Source organism: Acomys minous (assembly GCF_964271855.1).
Source record: "Acomys minous genome assembly, chromosome: 7".
NCBI lineage: Eukaryota > Metazoa > Chordata > Mammalia > Rodentia > Muridae > Acomys > Acomys minous.
In genome coordinates this window covers 102,487,467-102,501,623 of record NC_140488.1, presented here as the reverse complement: position 1 = coordinate 102,501,623, position 14,157 = coordinate 102,487,467, and the positions used below count along the sequence as shown (strand labels likewise).

The window sequence follows — 14,157 nt, the reverse complement described above, 5'->3', positions numbered from 1 at the left end:
TACTTTGGGTGTGATAATGAACAAACACTATAGGGTCTTTGTTTTCCATCCATTTTTGGCTTTTGGTGACAATGACAGGAATAGGACTCTAATTCATGGTCAATGGCCACTCTATCTATGAGTGCCATCTCATCTGGAGATTTTACTGGTAGATACTTCTAATCATGATGCATAGTGTACTAGCCTTATATTATGTAACAAGTAGACAAGCCTGAGGAAGTCTCACATCCTTTCAGAAACATGGTTATCACAGGCCACACTGTATCACACAGGTGTGTACTAGTCACTTTTCTGGTTACTGTAATAAAATACCTGATAAAAAACATGAAAAGAAAGCTTTCTTTGGACTCCTGGTTTCAGAAGGCTTTCAGTTGATCATAGCATGGTAAAGTAGTTTGATGGCACTGGGAACATAGGAGGGAGGCTTTTCATCAACAATAGAAAAGTAACTAAGACACTGATTTACTTTGTTTCATTTAAGCAAGATGCAAAATGTTAACATGCCTTACACAGGTTTATTATCCATAGCACACTGTCATGGATAGCAGCAATAAGGGCTGGCCAGGTGGCTCAGTGTGCAAGTGTTGAGAACCAGTAATCTCATTGCTCCTACATTGAGGTGGGAGTCAGAGACAGGAGAATCCCTAAAAGTTTGTCAGCCAGTAGCCTGGTGCATGCAACAATGAGACAAAGAGATCCTGTTTCCAACAAGGTAGAAGGTGAAGACCAGTATCTAAGGCTGTCTTCCGATATTCACATGCATAAGGTGGCGCGCGCGCACACACACACACACACACACACACACACACACACACACACACACACACACACGGAGCAGTTCTATACTGTGGCCATAAAATCACATTTAAGAGCTAACTGCCCAGTTTGTTTGCAAAGTGCCCAATTAGCTCACAGAACAACCAGGTTGGTACCCAGAGTCCCTGCCTTGGAAACAGCTGCGTTTCCACGAAGGGGAAATGGCAACATCCCGTAACTCTCATGTTCTCTCTAGTTTCACATTCACAGTTTGAATGTGGCATCCAGGATGTACATTTCCTCTGGCTGTGAATATAAACAAAAGTGATTTGGGAAAGGATAGACATATTCGTCAATCAGATAGCTAGTCTGCCCTACAGCTTAGAGGGATGGATCAGTTAAATCTCTGTGTAGAGGTCAGGCAGCTAGGAGACAGAACACCCAAGCCATTCCACATACAACTCTCCCAGCTGAGGCTGTAGTATCTCCCACTACCCCTCCCACCTTCTTGGTAATTCTTAGCAGCCACATAAATTTCTTTCTCAAGTACAATCAGGAGGCTCTTCCATCAACATGGCATCTCATAACTGTCAAATGAAGTGGGAAATGAGACAGTAGGATATGGCACCAGAGCCCCAAAGAGGCAATCAGTTAACTAACTGACCAATCAACAAAGGCGCAGAGCTCATCAAAAACATTTAAAGAGCATGAACATTTAAGAATAATGGTACCAGTTACATTCTTAGAAATGCCAATTAATCATCAGAGTTCCCAGAGCAGGAGCAGCTGTAGAATAGGGACTGTCTGATTATCCTCTGACACCCAACTTTCAGACATGGAAACTACAGGGTCAAGTATCTCTTACTTTAAGTGTTTGAGGGAAGTATTTGAATTTGGAATTAAGACTTTATGAACTATTTGCATACACACACACACACACACACACACACACACACACACACAAACACACACACACGATGAAATACCTAGCAACGTAACTTAATTATAAACATGGACTCAATAGTGGTAACTTATGCCATGCACTTATATTTATAGATACACATTTACATTTTACATTTCATATAAATAGCTGAAAGATAATTTTAATATACTCTTTTTAGTATTTTGACTGTAGCTCTTCACAGTGTAATGTGAGATCAAGTGAAGAAATTTGTCTCTTGTGACATTACATGAGCACACAGTTTCTGACTCAAGGTAATTTCAAATTTAAGGTTTGTGGACAAGGGATAATCAACTTATACTTTCCAAAATAACAGAGATATTATGCTAATGATGACAAGGAAGAGAACTATTTCTGCAAGTTTTGTTCAAAATCTTGGGATCTTTTCATTTAGCTGTTTTCTTACGTTTTTCTTTGGAGGTTTCAGGGGGATCTTTTTAAGACAGGGTCTCACTCTGCAGCCAAGATTGGTCTCAAACTTTCTATGTAGCCCAGGCAAGCCTGCCTGCAGTTCTTGAGTAACTAGGATAGCAGATATCCACTACCATGTCCAGTCTGCAAACTCTTGTATCTCGCTGGCTGTCCTCTGGGGAGAACACAAGCTCAGAAGCATCTTGACTTTGATCATGTGTTTACTTCCATGCCTCCTCGCTAAAGCTTTTCTCTCTATGCCAGCCTATGTTTTTCATGCCATGTGGGAAAAGCAATTACTTTGGAAAACCAGAGGAGTTTTATTTCTTCAATGTCTTCACAGATGGATAAAAAGGTTTCCAGTTTCCTTGGGATTTCGCTTTAACTCATAGAGACTCAGGTGCCAAGTAGTAATGAAGCTGAATTAGACAAACTGATAAATCATTCGTGGCTAAATGGGTTGGGGAGAAGACAGATTAAAAGAGAAGTTTCACTTACATATGATGCAACCCAAATTAACAGGCATTGACTTTTTAGTACTATCCAGTAATGTTTTACTATCTAGTAATGTTTAATGGGAGGAGTGGGCTGGGGAAATGCCTGCTGTGCAAGCATGAGGAACTGAGTATGGATCACCAGCATTTATGTAAAAGCTGGGTGTGATTGTATGTGCGTGTAACCCCAGTGCTGAGAGAGGGATGAAGACAAGAGGATCCCCTGAAGCTCAATGGCCAGCAGACTAACCATATTGACAAGCTTTAGGTTAAGTTAAGAGACCATCTCAAAAAATAAGGTGGGGAGTGATCAAGAAAGACACTGATATAGATTTCTGGACTCTATACGCATGTGCACCCCCACATGCCCAGAAATTCTTGTGTGCCAAGTATGTTCATGCACACACACACGTGCACACAAAGCAGCCTGGATTTGTAGATTATAACCTATAACTGCTGCTTTTACAACACGCATTCTGAGAATCAGTGGCAAGGCCTTTGTCATTTCTCTAGTTCTGTCACTTCATACCTGCTGCCAAGATTTGATGCAGCATGGAACGGGGCTCTGCTCCGACTTAGTCGGCAGGCCTGGCAGAGGGCTGAAGAGTGAAGGATGACATGCCTCCAAATCTACTGCAAAACCAGCCTTCCAAGCAATTTGGATGGCAAGAAAACATTAGCAATCTATTTTGTAAAACTTCCCCTCTCAAATTCCTTCTCTCCCACTTTTCTACCCACTACATCTGGGTATCAAAGGCTATATTCCTGGCATTTTAATCCTTGGCTCTGCATGTCCTTCCAAAGGAAATAATTATTATCTATAAAAATAGTGAGTCTGAATGTTCCCTGGCAGCAAGCCTAGGGGATCTACCATGTTACTCCAGTCAGAACAACTTCCTGAGCCCTGGGCCATATTATCTTTTCAAAATGATATACCTCCAAAATGAAGTCTGTGGAGCTCTACTTGAGTGAAGCAATAGTGCCCCATATAAAACTAAAAAAGTCTAGGAAAGTGTGTTTGTCTGTTTGTTTGAAAGTCATTTTTCAAACCTCATCACATCTTCCACCACATAAACTCTTCTGTCTCTTTTCCTGGCATTTTCATATGCGTATTAATCCTCTCTCCATCCCTCTCTCTGTCTGTTCCTCCCTCCCTCCCCACCTTCTTTTCTTTTCTTGAGGTAGGGTCTTAAGTGTGTCAGGCTGGTCTTGAGCTAACTATATAGTCAAAGATAACACTGGACTTTTGATCCTCTTGTTTCTACCTCCTGAATGCTGAAGTTAAGGTGTGCATCACAATGCCTAGTTTACGCAATACTGGGGATTGAACCCAGGGCTTCCTGGATACTAGACAAGCACTTTACCCATTGGGGAATACCACTAGCCTTAACATACTTCTTATATTCTCCACAGTGTTTATAAAAAAGAGCACTTATTTACACTTGTTTGTTTGTTGTTGTTGTTGTTTCCCCTTTGACAACACTGGGAACTGCAAGTACAGTACTTAGGCCTTATGAGATAAGCACTCTACCACTGAACTATAAACCCAACCCTCCACTTTTCATTTTCACATAAATTTCCCAAGCTGGACTTGAACTTGGACCTTCCTGCCTTAGCCTCCCAAGTAGCTGAGATTAAAATCTTGGCAGTACCACGCTAGGCTACTTGTGGTTTTTAAATTTTAGTATATGCCTTACTATGTGGAACAGTGATTAGTAAACTAGAAAATTCAATCCTTGGTTTGGCATGTCCCTTTTATTAAGAAAAAGTATGGGTATTAAATTGCTGGTGTGCTACATGGTTTGTAAACAAAGTTTTATCAGCATATACTGCTCTAGGGGAATTTGGTCCTACTGCATGAAAAGCTGCCCGAAGATACTGTGAGACCTATTAGGTGGGTGGGTGGGCGGAACAGACAGGGGCTGGAAAGATGGCTCAGTGGTTAAGAGTACTTGTTGATCTTGCATAGGTCCTAGGTTCGATTCTTAGCCCCAGCATGATGGTTCACAACCATCTGTAACCGTAGCTCAAGGAGATTCAACAGGAATATACATGGCACACATACATGCATGTAGGCAAAACATTCAGAAGCATATTTTTTAAGAAAACGGAAAAGAAAAAAGAGAGGCAGACAAATCTAAGATTACGCAGAGTGCAATTTATTGAGAGATCCACTAATAGAAGTGTGGTCATAACTTGTAGTAAGATCATTTGGAGACCTACCATTTGAGTCAGGAAGAGGGGTATTTATCTAATGATGCCATCCTGCATGTAATATACATGTTTATCTTAATTTAATATCAAAGATTCAGGAACATCCCTGGAACCCAGGGTCTGGTTTGCTTACTTGTGGTGTACTGGGAAACTAGGTGAAGAAAACAGACCAGCGTTACTCCGTGTCAACCATGGAGGCGATGATTGGAGAGCATAGCAATCAGATCAAGCTGAATCCCTGTACTCTTCCACTTTGCTGTTTGTTTGAGCTAGCCATCTCAATAGGTAGCTTACTCTGGAATCGAACTCAGTGTCCTCTTACTTTAGCAAAAACAAATGCTAAGATCCCGAACATCTCTAAAGTCCTCAGCATGGCGGATTCTTTTACCAAACACTTTGCAGACTAAGAACATGGCAGAGTAAACAGGGCATGTCACTCTCCTTTCTAATCTCCTACAAACCATGAGGAACTCCTACCAGAAGCAAGTAACCTGCACTAAACTAGGATTCAGACCTATCTTCTGGGTTTTACATTTTCTCCTACAAATACAACATAACATAACACATTAGTCTGAAAACTCTGGTATGTTTTCATACTTAATCACGTTATCTTCTTTGCAAAGCATTGTAGACTACTTCAGAATCAACAGAATTGTGGCTGGTGGCATATAACTAGATATCAGCAATAATAACACATAGTTGCTAGAAGCTGGTGGCCACCAAAATACAAAACTGATAATAGAGTCACCAAGTGTGAGCCATAACAAGAGGATTCAACTCACGTATTAAAGAAATAATCTAACTCTAATAATTAATTGTAAATGTTTGAAAAGTATACACTACACTGCATGGACGTATTGTAACCTAAATGACAATGATTAAGAAGAGCCCACTTTTAGTAGAAATGTGAAAAGTAATAAACAAAAAGAAAAAATAAAAATGATCAATAAATATACAAAAAAAAAGATTGCCTTCCCTAGCTGCAAAGAAATGCATGTTAAAAGTGGATTACTTAATAAACCATAGAATTTCAAATCAATGTTTAATACTGGCAAAGTATGAGAGAAACATAAATTCCCAAGGGGTTGGTGAGTGAGGTATAAATAGCAAGAGTATCTTTCCTAGGTACACAAAGTGATCCTTCTAAATATGATTCTCTCAGCACAATATGCTTACTAAAGTATTTGTAATGGCTAGAAGCAGCTTTAAATGTCTACAGTATGACAGGTTTCTCATAGCTTAGATATCAGGCATAGTACATATAAAATGTTCTTATATCTTTTAAAGGCAGTTTGCATATACTACGTGGAGAACAACTATATGTAAAATATATATTTGTATTGAAACAAGACTTCAAAGCAAACAGATTTCCATGTTTTATAGTGAGTGAGGGGATTAAGGATGATTTTTAAATTTCTTTCTTTTTACATTACATTCTTTTTTACATTACTTTGAGCTAGCTCCCCACTCTATCTAACAATTTATTTAAAAAGGGGGGTGGTGGTAAAAAAAAAGGGTAAATAATTAAATATATCCTAGATCTCTTTGGATATCCAGAAATGTCTACAATTCTCCTACCAATGATCTGACTGCTAACTTTCCATTTCCTTGGACACTAGAGGTTTTAGCTGGGTAGCTCAAAGTGCCAGCTTATTCCTCTGGCTCCCCAACCATGATCATCACATACATACATACATACACACATAAATACATACATACACACACACACATACACACACACACACACACACACACACACACACAGTGGTAAAGAGCCAGACAAGAGTCTTCTAAAAGGCCACATAAATTATTAGCTTCCTCAACCTCCAGCATCCAAAGTCAGACTTTGGGGGAGTGGCTAGTCTGTGCAAAGCATGCAGCAGTTTAACAGGCGTTTACTAAGTCATTTGTTTCTGCAGCTGGGAAGCAGATGCCTTCTACAACCCATCTGGTTGACACACACTTGTGATTATTTCCAGAATGTTGAAAAAAATGCCTTTGTGTACGCATGAATGAGTGAGAATGCCCCGTAAAGTTTCTCCTTAAGATAGAGGGGTGCGTGCGTGTGTGTGTGTGTGTGTGTGTGTGTGTGTGTGTGTGTGTGTACACGTACAGGACAGGAATGTTTTTTTTACTATATAAAGTATACAGACATGTCCCCTTTTCTACCACAAATGCAATATTTTCCTATGACAAAATCATCAAAAATATCTTTATCTATTTTGCCCAAAATATGCCAACTATTCAAATTTGCCCCAGTATTTTAAGCTTAAAAATTATTTTCCATTCATTTAAAAAATGTAGTTGGTAGGCAGCAAGCTGCTTAGTTACAATGCTATCGCATTTGGAAAAGCTTTCCTTAATTTGCCTTTCCTTTTTTTCCCTTTTCTTTTTCCTTCTTTCCTTTTTGCCTCTGCACTGGCATAATCAATACCTAAATGTGTGTGATTCAAGATGACACCTACTCCCATGAGTCAGAGGATACAGACGCACATAGTGTGTGTATGTGTGTACAGAGATAGCTATGCAGCAGTTTCCCTGTGAAAATGGCATTCCTTCAACACATGTAAAAGCTTCCTTGCCTGCAGCAAAGGCAATTCATCATTTAGCAACATGGCCCAAAACAATAACCTGCATTTTTAATCACAGCGTAAGAGGCAGAACGGAAAATGCAAGCACATTTAAAGAAAGAGCACTATCATAATCAAAACAAATAACAAATTACGAGAACTAAAAATGTTAAAAAAAAAAACAAAAACCAGAGATTCCATTTTCTCCTTGTGGATTTTTTTCTCTCACTGCAGTTAGCAAGCTGTGTAAATGTACCCATGGACTGTTCCCATGACCAAGCATGCACACCTGGTTTTACCATCCCACCCCACCCCAATTTGGATGTGGTTAACTCACCATTTTCTTTCAGTCTCCACACTCAGTGTCTCAGGAATGAGAATGCCTGCATCTTATGGCTACTTAAGAAGAAACGGCAATGCAGACAGGTCTTCACAGAGCCAGGCATCCTCGTGCCAGCACACTAGGGTCACCCATGTGCAGAACTCACACAGAGTAATTTTTCCACACGGCAAGGGCTACCAGTCCCACCAGTTAGGCAAGACAGCTTTTAGTTCCAATGTGCTTGCAGCCAGCTGTAAAAAAACAAGGCTGCAAAAACTGCACGTATCCTCAGACATGCAGGCAGCATGGGCAAACGTGCCCCCTTTCACATGTGTGCATGCTTGCAGGGCGCTCCAGCCAGAATCTGAACCCCGATTTGCATGATTTTTCATCTTTAGACAGAACAATAAACAATGAGAATGTTTGCAGATCTTGCCAGATCAGACCCACGCCATTGTGAGCTGACAAACAACCTGCCCTTTAAGACAGTAGAACAAAAGAGGCATTGGGAGCTACACCCCCCTCACAAATAGCACAAGTGATTTTTCAAACAGCTCCCCTCAGGGATAAGATGCCCTAAGAAGGAGCACTAGAGTCTCTTACCTGCATCCCTGCTTGCTTCCGTACTGTGGCTCATTCAGTCTGCAAAGGCAGCTAAGTGCTTCAGGGACCCAGAGCCCGCCTCTGCCACCGCAGAATCCTGCTGCCTACAGCATTGTGGAGTCATGAAGGCATGCTGGCAACAGCTGGAATATCAGAGCCTGCTGCCTTATGATGTGCAAGTTTATGCAGGCGCTGTCAACTCCAGAGCCCAGTATTTCTGGCCTTGGGGAATGTTCCCAACACTTCCCATGATTAAACTGTAAGAGGCTTCTCCTTTTAAAACTCCTGTCAGGGATGGGGTTGGAGGGGGGTCCTTCTTTTTCTATTTTTTTAAAAATGGAAAATATAGAAGAACCTACTGCAAGGATGTCATTCATGAATTGTACCTAAGAATTCTCAGCACTGCTATCACAGGCAATACATGTTCCAACTCTACAACCAAATGGAGTCTTCCTTAGAAGGCTCTCAATAGCCTATTCTGTGTCTGTGGATATTCTTAGGCAGATTACACACTCATTAGGAATGTAATCCATCAAGTAACAAACCAAGTGTTTCAGAACTTTTTCTGTGTGCAAGGGCACTGGGGCAGAAAGACAATGCAACCAGGCTGACCCCGACTCACTCAATTCATCACATCACAATGACTTGCATTTAAAGACCCTATGCCCCACCTCCACTCTGAGCACAGCCCTCACACCGCCCCCCAACCTCAGTGCCATGGTCCTGACCAGAAACTGCTCCCTCACAGATTTTCCTCACAGCTCCTTTGCACCTAGACAGCCTTCAACTTCTGAGTCCTAGGCTTAGCTACCAGGGCTTTCTCTTTCCAGCTTGTTTTACAGAGCTCTTCTCAATGCACAGCAGTTATGTCAGACTCCTCCTCATTGCACCAAGTAACATGCTATTTTGCAGCCTCCAATATAGTACGCTGCTAGTCGATTATCATTATAGCCATTAAGCATTTATTTTTATTAGCATATATCCACTTTGATAGCATTATGGATTTCACTCTTACTTTTTCATATATTAAAATCAGAGTTAGTTTGCTCATATACTCTATTATCTTCCTTTGCCTTGTTCTTATCTTTCCTCTTCCCAAATACTAATCTTTCTACTTTCATGTCATAAGTATATACGTGTGTGTATGTATTTAATCTAGATTCCATATGAGAAAAAACATGTTTGTTTTTCCTAATCTAGCTTATTGTACTTAACATGATGATCTCCAGTTTCATCTACTCTGCAAATGGCATAATTTAATTTTCTTTTGTGACTAAATAAGACACACACGAAGATACACTCACCAACCTACATTACATTTACTACTTGTGGGACACCCAAGCCAATTTAATAACTTGCCAATGGTGAACAGTGTTTTAGTAGACACTGATGTGTAGGTGTCCCTGTGGTATCCTAACTTGGATTCCATTAAATACTTAAATCTGAGAGAAAGGGTTACAAGAGGTTAAGTCCAGGTGGCCCGATACAAACATAGTGAAGATTTGAACCTATATTTTTTTTACTGCAAAGATCACACTCTTTCCAGTGTTTTTCATTGTCTACAGAGTATTTTTATATATGTCCTCATATACAGTAATGTCACCTCCCTGTCACCCCCTGCCTTCCTCTCTTAAGGGGCTTGTACATGTTAAGGTGTTAATCAAGTATTATACTAACAGAATATATCCCTAGCCACAAACATTTCAATTTCAAATGAAAACATTTAATTATTAGACAGCTTAAATAAAAGAAAGGAGTTTGCATACAATGCACCCAGTTTCCTCTATTATTAAGCCTGAGATTTATATGGTATAGTGTATAATCATTTGAATCTTAAGTAGCTCTCAAAGTCCTGTGTTGTGAAGGCTTGGTCTACTGAAGGCCACTACTGTGAAATGAAAGAACCTTTGAGTGGTAGGGCCAAGAGGAAGGAAGTTAAGTCACTAGGAGTGCATATACACTTGAAGGGGACTATAGTATATCAGTCCCCCTCTGCTTCTCTGCTTCCATGAAGTAAATGATTTCTTCCACCATATGTTCTCTTCCATGATGTACGACTTCATTACAGGCCTTAAAGCAATGTAACCAACCAGAGACTGAAACCTCTGAAACCATAAGCCAAAATAACCCCTTTCCTTTGTAAGTTGATCAACTCAGATATTTTGTTGTGGTGATGGAAAACAATCTGATATAATTTACCCCGGTTAATGAATCAATATTGGTACATTTTTTAGACTGATACACTACCTACTAAAGCACTCAACACTAGTACATTAATATTAAAGGTCATACATCATTTTATTATTATTATATTTTATAATTTTTATATTTTACATTTAATAAATAATTTTCTATTTTCTTAATTATATATATATTTTATATATTGTCCCTTTCCTGGCCCTGGATCCCAGCCAGGCACCACATTGTATTTAGTGGTTACATTTTCTTAAGCCTCTTTCACCATGGTAGTGCTATAAAACTGTTAAAAGCATAAGCACTCAGACATGGAGATATGTTCTTATAATCCCAGATTTTGGGCTGAAGGTGTTGTGTAGCAGTTTAATATGTAAAAACCTTCTTAGAGAAAAGCTCTTTAAGACATAGAATACAAAAAGAGAGGTGAAACAACAGAATGTTCTAAGAGGATGTGAAACACTCTATCCTATGGGGAAGCTTGTTAAAACAGGATGTAAAACAACTCAATAGCTTCAGGAAGTCCCCAGAACTGAGCATACTCACTGGGCTCTTCCCTTCTCAAGTGTATAAAAGCAGTAAAGGGTGCTGTGAAGTCTCAGACAAGCCCAGAAGAAGCAGAGAGCAGTTGAACTGCCTAGAAGACTCTCAGACAAACTGAACTCCCTGGAAAAGACTCAATAACTGAGCAACCTGGAAATGACACTTTCCAATTTGTTGCCTGCAAGTGTGCTTCAGATTTCCAGATTTTAGGAGTTGTAACCCAAGCCTTTCTGTTCCTGTAAACCACTCATATTCCTGTATGTAATCCCATTAAAACCCACCAGCTCACCAAGTTAGATTTTGTGTGCTTTGTCAGTCATCAGATCCCCATCTGGGATGAGTGACATTTGTTCACATCTCTCATGGAGCAATGTCACACAGTAGAGAGTAAAACAGGAAGATTGTGTTCATAGATAAGCTGAGTTATAGTCAAACCCTTTCCAAAAAACCAACTGACCAAGCGACCACAACCTCTTAAGAACCAGGAGGTAGGAGCATTTTGTGGGTAAAAGTTCATGAGAGTGGATCAGCCCACCAATGGGATTAGTGATTTTTATGTTGGGGCATAGAGAAAAAAGGTTCACCTTTGGGCCAGAAAATGAAATCTTAGAAGACACCACATCTGCCAGTACCTTAATCTTGGACTTTAGCCTCCAGAACATTTAGAAATACCTGGTGGTACCAGGCATGGTGCTAACACACCTTTAATCCTGGCACTGAGGAGGCGGAGTCAGAAGGATCTCTATGAGCCAGGCCAGCCTGGACTACACAGTGAGCTCCAGGACAGCAAGGGTTACATAGTTAGACCATGTCTCAAATAACAGAAATACCTGGTAGTAAAAGTTTTTGGTTGTGACTAACTAGTCAGTCATACAGGGTATGTTCCCTTGAAGGGGCTAACTTGTCCTAAGTCCACCTCTTCCCTTTTTGCTTCTTGACACTATGCGCTGAGCAGCTTTGATCATTTTGTGTAAGATATTTTGTTCCAGCAGCCTGAATAGAGTGGGACAGATGTTCTGAGGAGGATTTTTTCAGGCGCCTATAATGTGTTCCTCATTTGACCTTTTTATCTTTTAAAAATTAGGTTGGGTCACAGAGGAAGGATATCAAGTTACCAAGAAGAGACTCGATATTCTAAGAGCATATATAGGGGGAGGAGGTCTCCCTCAATCACAGACATAGGGGAGGGGAGAAGGGGGGAAGTGGGAGGGAGGGAAGAATGGGAGGAAATAGAGGAAGGTCTAACAATTGAGATGTAATATGAATAAATTAATTAAAAACAAAACAAAACAAAACAAAAAAATTAGGTTGGGTCTATGAATGTCAGCATAAAGACTACAGAGGTGAAGTATCATTTGTCATCAGCAAACAAGGGTACATACTGCTAGCACATCTTATCTCTATGGCATCAGATCAACCATGTGGTGAATTTTTAAGCTTTCTCCTTACTCTTCAGCCTGCATTCTTTTGTAGGATGTTACCATCACTGAAGGCCTAGAGTTAGGCTCCCACCTCCTTGAAGGTAGACATACTGAACTTCCCCATTGCTGCAACAAAATACCTGAGAAAAACAACTTAGAGGATGAAGGATTTATTTTGGCTCATGGTTTCAAAGATTCAGTCCAAGATTACCTGATTCCATTCCTTTGTTTTGAGCCCAAGTAAGGCAAAGTATCACAGTGGTCAACTAACTCAGGCGAGATCAAAATATCACAGCATCTCTAGCAAACACAGTGATATCACTGCATAGCAGTCAGGAAGCAGAAAGCAGGATGGACACTTAGGATAAGATAGCCAAGGGTATACTCAGATGACCCACTTCCACCAACCACATCCTAGCTCGAAAAGGGTCTTGTAAGGAAGTTTCAGTTTCTTTAAAAACTCAGTTATGTTATGTAAACATATTTTTGTTTTAATCCCAGATCTGGGATATGAGGCTGCTCTAGATTGTCCACAGCAGCTGACCATTTGCCTCTGCCAGATCCGAGAGGGACGTGATCTTTGCCAGCTGCAAATAATTTAGTTCTGGGGACTCAGAGAGACAATAAATGCCAGAGCCCAGAGAGAGGCTTGGCACTCTAAGGAAGAAGCCTGCTGCTCCTCATCCCTTTTGCTCCTGGTTGCTATTGTTGCGATTTGATGAGAAGAAGTTGGAGATATCCTGAAATGAAGATTGGACTTGCCACAAGGAACCCAATGACCTTAACCAGCAGGAAGTAGTCAAAAGAGAATTATGTCCCCTCACCACACTAACCTTCTTTCTCTCCTATCTGGTGTTGGGGTATTGGAAGGGATTGGGGTGAAAAGAGGTAGAGGTGTAAGAACCCAAAATAAAATAGATTTTTTAAAAAAGAAAGTATCTACAGGTTCTACCTAGTATTCCATTTAATTGATTAGAGCTCTCACAATGTAGTTATTTCCCAAAGGCCTTCTGCTTATTACCAAGCCTTTAACGTAGCGACTTTGGGGGATACTTTAGATCAAACTCATAATAGAGTATACTCACACTTTGCATGATAAACTTATCTATTGCCCATGCATTAATTTACTCATTCATTTTTGTAGACACTATGAATTTATTCTACATGTTGGCTGATATCCACCACTGCTTTATTTTGTTGCTTCAAATATTCCAGCATTATTCATTATAGGCTTCAGGGCCCTGAGACATGCCCTCATTTTAAGTTCTGAGTTTATTTGTATGTGTTTGATCTTTTCTTTCCTTTCCCATCTCTTCAAGGTTGACCTACCTTTGATATTCCCTAACTAGTCGTCAAGGTGGCCCTGATCATTTCTATGGGATCAAGATTTGGGTGTGGGCTACACTTAGAAATATATTCATATTCATTCTCTCCCTCCTTCCCTCCCTCCCTCCCCTCTCATAAATATCACAACATCAATTCACATATCTCTAAGTATCTATGTAAGAAGGTTTGATGGATGAGATAAATGAACAGAAGTAATGGTCTCAAACTAGCATCACTGTACAATCTACCTTTTAGTGTTAATTTTAATTAAATATTCTGAAAGGAAATTTAAAACAATTCTAGATTCTTGGATAACTTTACAGTATAAACAGTATTATTTCTT

The 14,157-nt window shown here is 40.0% G+C and overlaps 1 protein-coding gene across 6 annotated transcripts in view; it reads right to left on the bottom strand.

The window, feature by feature from the left end:
• SHROOM2 (shroom family member 2) overlaps positions 1-14,157 on the bottom strand; it is a 145,040-nt gene that overhangs the window by 23,592 nt on the left and 107,291 nt on the right. For 2 of the 6 annotated variants that reach the window (XM_084790582.1, XM_084790581.1), the window contains exon 1: positions 8,332-8,486. The exons of 2 other annotated variants lie outside the window; for them this stretch is intronic. The gene's annotated coding sequence lies outside the window, so the exon portion shown is untranslated. Of the gene's footprint in view, positions 1-7,743; positions 8,159-8,331; positions 8,487-14,157 lie in introns of those variants that run through there. 2 more of the 6 variants (XM_084790580.1, XM_084790579.1) reach the window with 1 other exon arrangement.